The sequence below is a fragment of the Vigna unguiculata genome, chromosome 2 (assembly GCF_037176805.1).
Source record: "Vigna unguiculata cultivar grain cowpea cultivar isolate G323 ecotype 2 chromosome 2, ASM3717680v1, whole genome shotgun sequence".
In the NCBI taxonomy this organism is placed as follows: Eukaryota; Viridiplantae; Streptophyta; class Magnoliopsida; order Fabales; family Fabaceae; genus Vigna; species Vigna unguiculata.
Window position 1 is genome coordinate 9,234,956 of NC_140793.1, and position 7,557 is coordinate 9,242,512.

Sequence of the window (7,557 nt, forward strand, 5' to 3'; positions counted from 1 at the left end):
TCTAGGAAGTCCAGTGCTACTTTGGTGGTTGCAGCGTTTCCGACAAGTCACATGGGGTCAGTGTTGGCTAAGTGCTACCGATAATTATGCACGAACTTTGGCTAATATAAATGTATGGTGTGTGGTTATTATATACGGCCATTAATTAACACTAATGTAGGATGTGTGGTGTTTATGCATGAAAATTGACTAATATTGATGTAGAGTGTGTGGTGATTATACATAGGCAATGACTAATATTGATATACTATGTGTGGTGCATGGGCATTGGTTAACAATGAAAAGAAATCTTGGAATAGTTTAATTTCGAGTGAGTATACACATTTATGATGGAGTTTGATTGTTGGTGTAGGTAATGAAGATAAGAAGGAAGATGTGTTTACTTTAATCATGGTGGTGAAGATTTTTGAGTTGATGAAAATATATCTCGGAATGTCCCATGTCATCCCGAATAAGCAATGGAATGAGTGATAGTGGTTATATAATGGACTCTAAGTTATGGTTTAGACATCCAAAGTCAAAGACACTTTGAGTTTGTATTTAGCTTTTATTATTTCTTATGTTCTTGTAGTAAAATGTTGTGAGATTTAGATAATTTATGTTATATTCTTGTGTTGATCTTATTTATCTATTGATAAGATGATTTTTAAGTTAAAAACTGATATATTTATGATGACTCATTTTTCTTTCCCTCAACCTACTGTATCTATAATAAACTGTTACAAAATAAATTGTCTAATAATTTGGTTTATGATCTTTGTAAATTATGAAATGCATAATCTAAATAATAAAAAAGCTCTATACTTTGTTTTCTTATCCGTAAAATTCGACATCTATAATTAAAAATTAAATAAATATTTTACAGTTAAATTTTATTTATAATAAATAATTCTTTTATATGAAATTAATTGACATAAATAAGTTCATAATTTTTTATATTTATTAGCCTTATGAAATTGATTGTTTTAAAATTTCCTTTTCACCAATACATCTATATATAAATCTTATTTGTATGAAAAATAATAAAATTAATCCATTATAAGCATTATTCAAATAAGAAAAAGAGTAAAATGCTTTTATTTTCTCTTTATAAGATTATCATGCATCACTTAATAGATATATAAGATATCAATTACTGATTTTATTTATCCTTTTTTATTAACTTTTTATGTCACTTATTCAGAACTCAAAAATTCTCTAAGTGGATCTTTCCCCCTCTTTTTATAATATGTATGAGTAAAAGTGATTAAAAATATGCAACATAGCGAAGATTTGAGAGAACAATAATTTAAATTATATTTAATTTTTTAAAATAAAAAAAAACATCTACTAAAGTGACATATATATATATATATATATATATATATATATATATATATAATTTTGTTAAAATTATTATTAAGTATCTGAAATTTTTTATTTTGTTTTTTTTTAATTTTATATATTTGAATCCATTTGTCTGTTTTATGATAAACTTGTGTATAATTAAAAATATACAAATATATCACTTAATTTGAATAAAATTATTCTCACTCATTTAGAGTTATATATATATATATATATATATATATATATATATATATATATATATATATATATATATATTATATGTTGGAAAAAATGATTTTAGTTTAATTAAAATTTAAATAATAAAAGTGGAAAATATTAAAAATAATAACAGAACAAAGTATAATTAATTTACACAAGGAATGGAGAAAATAAAAAATTACAAATAATTAACCGGTAAAATTTAGTACATAAGAACAAAGAAAATTTGGCCTTGGTGAAGCGCGTTGAAATGAAAATTTAAATAAGAAGATGAAAAATATTTAGGGTATTAAATAGTAAAGGTGTTCTGGAAAACATTTACCAATAGATAATTTTATTATTATTATTTGGGTCACTCTCTAGAGGGTCGTTTGAGAATTTTCTTATTTTGATTACTACGAATAACGTGTTTTTCTTGCAATATTTAGTGTATCTATAATTGTGTACGACCCCTTTCACCAACCAAAAAAGAAGAAATTTTGGTAAGAGAACCACTTTTTACTTTAAGAAAATTTGGGAAAATAACATTAACGCGTCAAGTTTTATTTTTCCGTTTACTTTAATAAAATCAGGAAAAATAATATATTTTAACAACTAAATTTTAATAATAAGTAACATTTTTTAAGTGATTTTAAAATATAAAAAAATAAAAAAGAAAAGTTATAAGTCATTTAAAAAATACCATCTAACTTGTCAAAATTTAATTATTAAAACATTATTTTTCAATCGAGAAAAACAATTGAATGCATAAGTAAATTTGGCAATTCAAATTACTACATTTGGTCATATTTCAAATTTTAGAAAATGGCATATAAATATAAACACGTAGTGAATAATAATAATAATAATAATAATAATAATAATAATAATAATTTGCTATATTAATAATACATTAATGTTTTAACACTATAAATCTTTATCAATAATATATTTAAAATTACTCCTATTAGAAAATAAATAATATTTTATCAGATGGCTATAAATACTTTTCAAATTAAGTTTGTAGAAAAGTTTATTTTAATTTTTTTTTTACGGAAAAAAGATTTAAAAAGATAAGTTCAAGTAAAACTACAAATACAAAATATAAAAGGAAGTAGATAATCATAAAATGTCGCTTTCATAAGATAAAAGCTTTATAAGGTATCAAATGGCTTAATCAAACCGTTTTACACGTTAGTATCTTTTGCCCATTTTTCTTTCTTGTGGTTTATTCCATACGTTGACACCTGACATTTATTTTTGTTATGAATTTTCTTATTCAAAATTTTGACTTGAATTTAAAAATAAAATAGTTAACTTTTATATTGGTCTTGCTTCAACCACCTAGATTAAAACATTATTCATGCATAAAGTTGATTTTCACGTGTACACTTTAATTAGCATCGTACTATAACTGTTTATCTATATAATGTTATTAAAATTATTTTAATATTAATTTTTTACATAAATATTTACAATAAATCAGATGTGAAATGATCAAACAACAATTATAACAGTAATTAATAATTTTCTTTCTAAAAGTATAATTTATTTTTGTTAACAATATTATAAGGTGATCCCTTTTCTCTTTAACATAAATATCGCATTGACTCTATTTAAAAATAAAACAAATAATTTAGTAATAAAAAATATGATTTTTTTTTTATAAATTTAAAATATTGAGATTACATTTTTAATTAAATTTATAATATTTCTATTTTTAAAAGGCAAAAAAATAAATTATGAATTAGAAATAGAAATAAGAAATTAGAAATTGTATTTTTATTTTATTTTACCAGGTACGTGTAAACGGAACCTAGGAACATACAAAAAGAAAGTTAGAGGGAAGTTTTGAAAACGAAACCATGTTTTGTGTTTGTTGGTGAGACTTATTAGTGTCTACCTATAGAACTATTTTTTATTTTTGAGAGCAAGTTTTGTTCAATAATTTAATTCATATGAACAAAAATTATTGAATAAAATATGCTCTTACATTAAATGACCTAGATGAATCAATATTAATTTCTTCTTTTGTATCTAAGTGACATGATCAATAACACTAAATGATTAAGGGAGTAGTTGCTAACACTAATTAATTATCATTATCGAGACGATATTGTTATAATGTTGACATCATTTAACTAACTCAGTACTATAATATATTTCAAGGTTTTCGATATGAAAAAATTGGATTCTACTTTTGAAAATAACAAGATTTTTAATAAAAACATTTCTTAAAATGATATATTATTTATAGTATTTATTTAAATAGCATTGTTTATTTTTCATGGTCAGGGTGATTTTCTTCTTTTTAAATAATATTTATTGTTCATTATGAGAATTTGATTAGGAACCAAACTCTCACCTTCATTTGGACACATCATTATAAAAAATAGCTACGAAATTTATTTTCCACAAACCGATTTTTTTTATAAATTAAAATCATGAAAAATTTATAGTTTTTAAGTTATAATTTTTGATAAATATTGTATAAACTATTGAATAATTAATAGTAATTCACTAATTAATATATCTTTTGTTATTAATAAATTAGTTTAATCATTCTTTTGGTTCCTATATAAAAGTGTCAAATTAGTCCTCCAGTTTTTTTTTTAAGTTTCAATTTGGTTCCAATTTGTGAAGAATTGATGCAACGTAATCCTTTTCATTAAATTTTTTGAAACGGATCAAGAATTTTTCATCAAAATTGAAGTTGTTAATAACGATGGTTTGCTTTATTGATGTAATTAACATTATCATAGTGCCAATTTTGATAAAAAATCATTGATTTCCTTCAATAAATTTAACAAAAAGAACCAAATTGCATCAATTTTTTAAAAATAGGGACCAAATTGAAGCTTAAAAAAATTGGAGGATCAATTTGACACTTTTAGACAAAAATAGGAGTCAAAAGAGTAATTAAACCTAATAAATTTATAAATTTATTTATCGTAAATATTATTGATTTATTTTTTCTAAATGAATTTATGAATATATTTTATCAATTCGATATTTCATTTTAAATTTCAACCATTGAGTTGAAAGCTTTTCATGAATAACTCACGATGCTCACTCAAGATCGAAATACACATATAAATTTAGTTAGAACTTGCATGATATAACTGTTAGTGCAAGGTGCCTCTAAAAAGGAGAATGAATAAAGCTTGTAGACATTTTGAAATCGTTTTTCATAATAATCATATTAACAAAGAAAAGCTATAAGGAAGAGAATGCACATAGTTATTTATATTGGTTCACCTAAACGCTGAGGCTACATCTAGTCTCTTAAATAATCCACTTAAGAAATTTCACTAATCAAATCCCTTGACTAGCACGAGTATCAACCTCTCCAGGTTACAATGAGTATCAACTTCTCCAGGTTATGACCCATATCAACCTCTATCGGTTTCAACGAGTACAAACCTTTCCAAGATAAAAGTATAAACCTCTCCAAGCTACAAGTATAATCCTTTCTAGGTATTCTCTTAATCTCCCCCTAAGATCAAGAGAGTACAACAAATGTCACATGGTATACTTATCTCATGGTATACTTCTCAATCCTTCAAGTAAAATATAACAATATCTCAAAACAAGAGAGTACAATAAATATCACATGGTATACTTCACAATGTAAAGAATTTTACAATGGCCATCACACAACCCAATCTAACTCAACAAAGTTGGATTTGACTCTAAGCTCTTGAAGTATTTTCTCTTTGATTTCTCTTGAAGGATTTCACAATTATGTTATTTCTATATTCTTTTACCATTTTTCTATATCTATCGCATTATTCTTATTGTCATTCTTGTTTTCTTCATCTTGGTCTTAGTATTTATAATATGTTGTTCAATTTGGCCATTGATGCATTTTCATCTGAGCATATTTTTCATATCTTCAATATCTTTTCCATTCTCCAATTGATATATCATTCAAAGTATATTCTTCTTGTTAATTATCTATTTTTTCATTTATGTAATTCATCAATTTGAATTTCTTCAATCATCTTAATGTTTTTATCTTTAGTATATTCTGTTGTGATCTTTGATTTTGAGATAATTTCTTAGCTCATGATTTGTTGATAAGAATACAACAATATCCACAATCCTCAATGAGAGAGGATATTCTTTTCTTCAATTAGATATTTAATTACCATTGATATTCTTCAATCATATCTTTAATAATATCTTCAATAAGCGTTGAACTTTTGAACTATTACTTCACAATCTGATAATATGATTCTTTCTTTGTTGATTCAATAATCAATTTCAACATTGAGATTTCAATCTTCATGTCAGACTTGATCTCTATATCACTTGGTGAACTATTGACTTTTTCGCAAAATATGATAAACTCATATTGACTTGGTCCATGTTTTTTAACATTTCTACAAGGTAAGATATTCATACAAATACCTATAGTTAATAAAAAAAGAATGATATTTTTTACCCTTGTAACAAACTATGCTTTTTCCTTGGTCCAAGAATTTCCATTTTCTCATCATCATGCACATTATTACAGTCACAATAATATTTTGATATTTATTATAGACAAATTCCATAAGTAACTCATTTTTGTTTTTCCAAATAAAATATTTTTCTCCACACACTGGTCTTTCCGTGTTTAATACTAACAATAACCAACACACTAAGCAGGTACTTGAGTCTTGTCCCACCCAATGGAAAAATAATTTGTCGAGGAAATGAGAAGACCAATACACGATGCAAGATTTCAAAGACAACAAGTGTTGATACAAACAATGAATTCATGTCAATGACTAAATTAAAATCATAGATGGGACCAACATGGATAATCGAACACCAAAGCCAAGCTAATAACATGTTATCAAGGAAGGAGTTATGAGCATTTTGGTCAGACCTCTTGTAGAGGGTGTAAACTTATCTAACAAGTGCATTAGTTCGATTGTAGCACAACAAGGTTGTATTTACAAGGATTTGGTTTGATAAAATAGTAATCTATAACTTACTTCAAGTTTTGCAATAAAACAGTACAAGGATTTGGTTTAATAGTTTGAAAACATATTTGAATAAAAGTTAAGATAAGTTATGCTGATTAAGATGTTGGGATTGAACTTGGCTTCTTTTACTCAACTACACTGTCCTTGATTATCTATAGGTTATGTTCTTTATTTTAGTGTTCATGGAAGTACTCTTAATTGTAATTATAATGTCATTCCTGTAGTATTAGAACCTAAGGGTGTGAAATGTAGGGTGATTCCCACCCAAGTGAAGGAACCCTTGCATTAATAACAAAACTTTTTAAACCAACTAAAGCCGCAAATTCATCCCTGGTATCTTCCAAGCATTAGGAGATTTGATTGGATCTAAACACTAAACAAGTTCCCACTGTATTTAGTGTTGATGAAGTATGATGATTGGCCAAGACACCAAAGCAATAAGAACAAATCAAATAACCAACACATAAAACAAGAACATAACATATATCAAATCAAGTGCAATACAGAGAGTTTAGAAGTTACATCCAATACCAACTTGGAAGAAGTTAGATGCTCATAATGATGTTTATAACAAGTACAAGGAGTAGCTTTCCTCTTTCCACAACTTACTAAAGATGTTCTAGTAGAAACCTAAGATTTGTATGGAGTTTCTCTCTCTATAATGATTTACAAAATCAACATGAAAATAACAGAGGCATGCTATATTTTTATAGAAATTCCAAGTGCTGCTCTAGTTACTATCCAACTTGATCAGCCATGAGGTTTCCACCCTAGGTGGGTTTGTTTCCAAGCTTGGGAATCAACTTGGTGATCAACAATGGAGCTTTCCTCCTCAGGTGAGTTTTCTCTTGAATCTTAGCAACCACTCTAAAACTTGAGGTTTCCTTGCAGTAAGGGTTTCCTCATATGTGGCTTAGGGCCAATATCGCTGGTCAACCAAAGGCTTATATTTTGAATTTTCACAATTCATTACTTATAGTTAAGCAAAAACTTTGGGGCTTAGCACCAACTTCTCAATTTCCTCCATTTTTCCTATAAAATGACACAAATATGT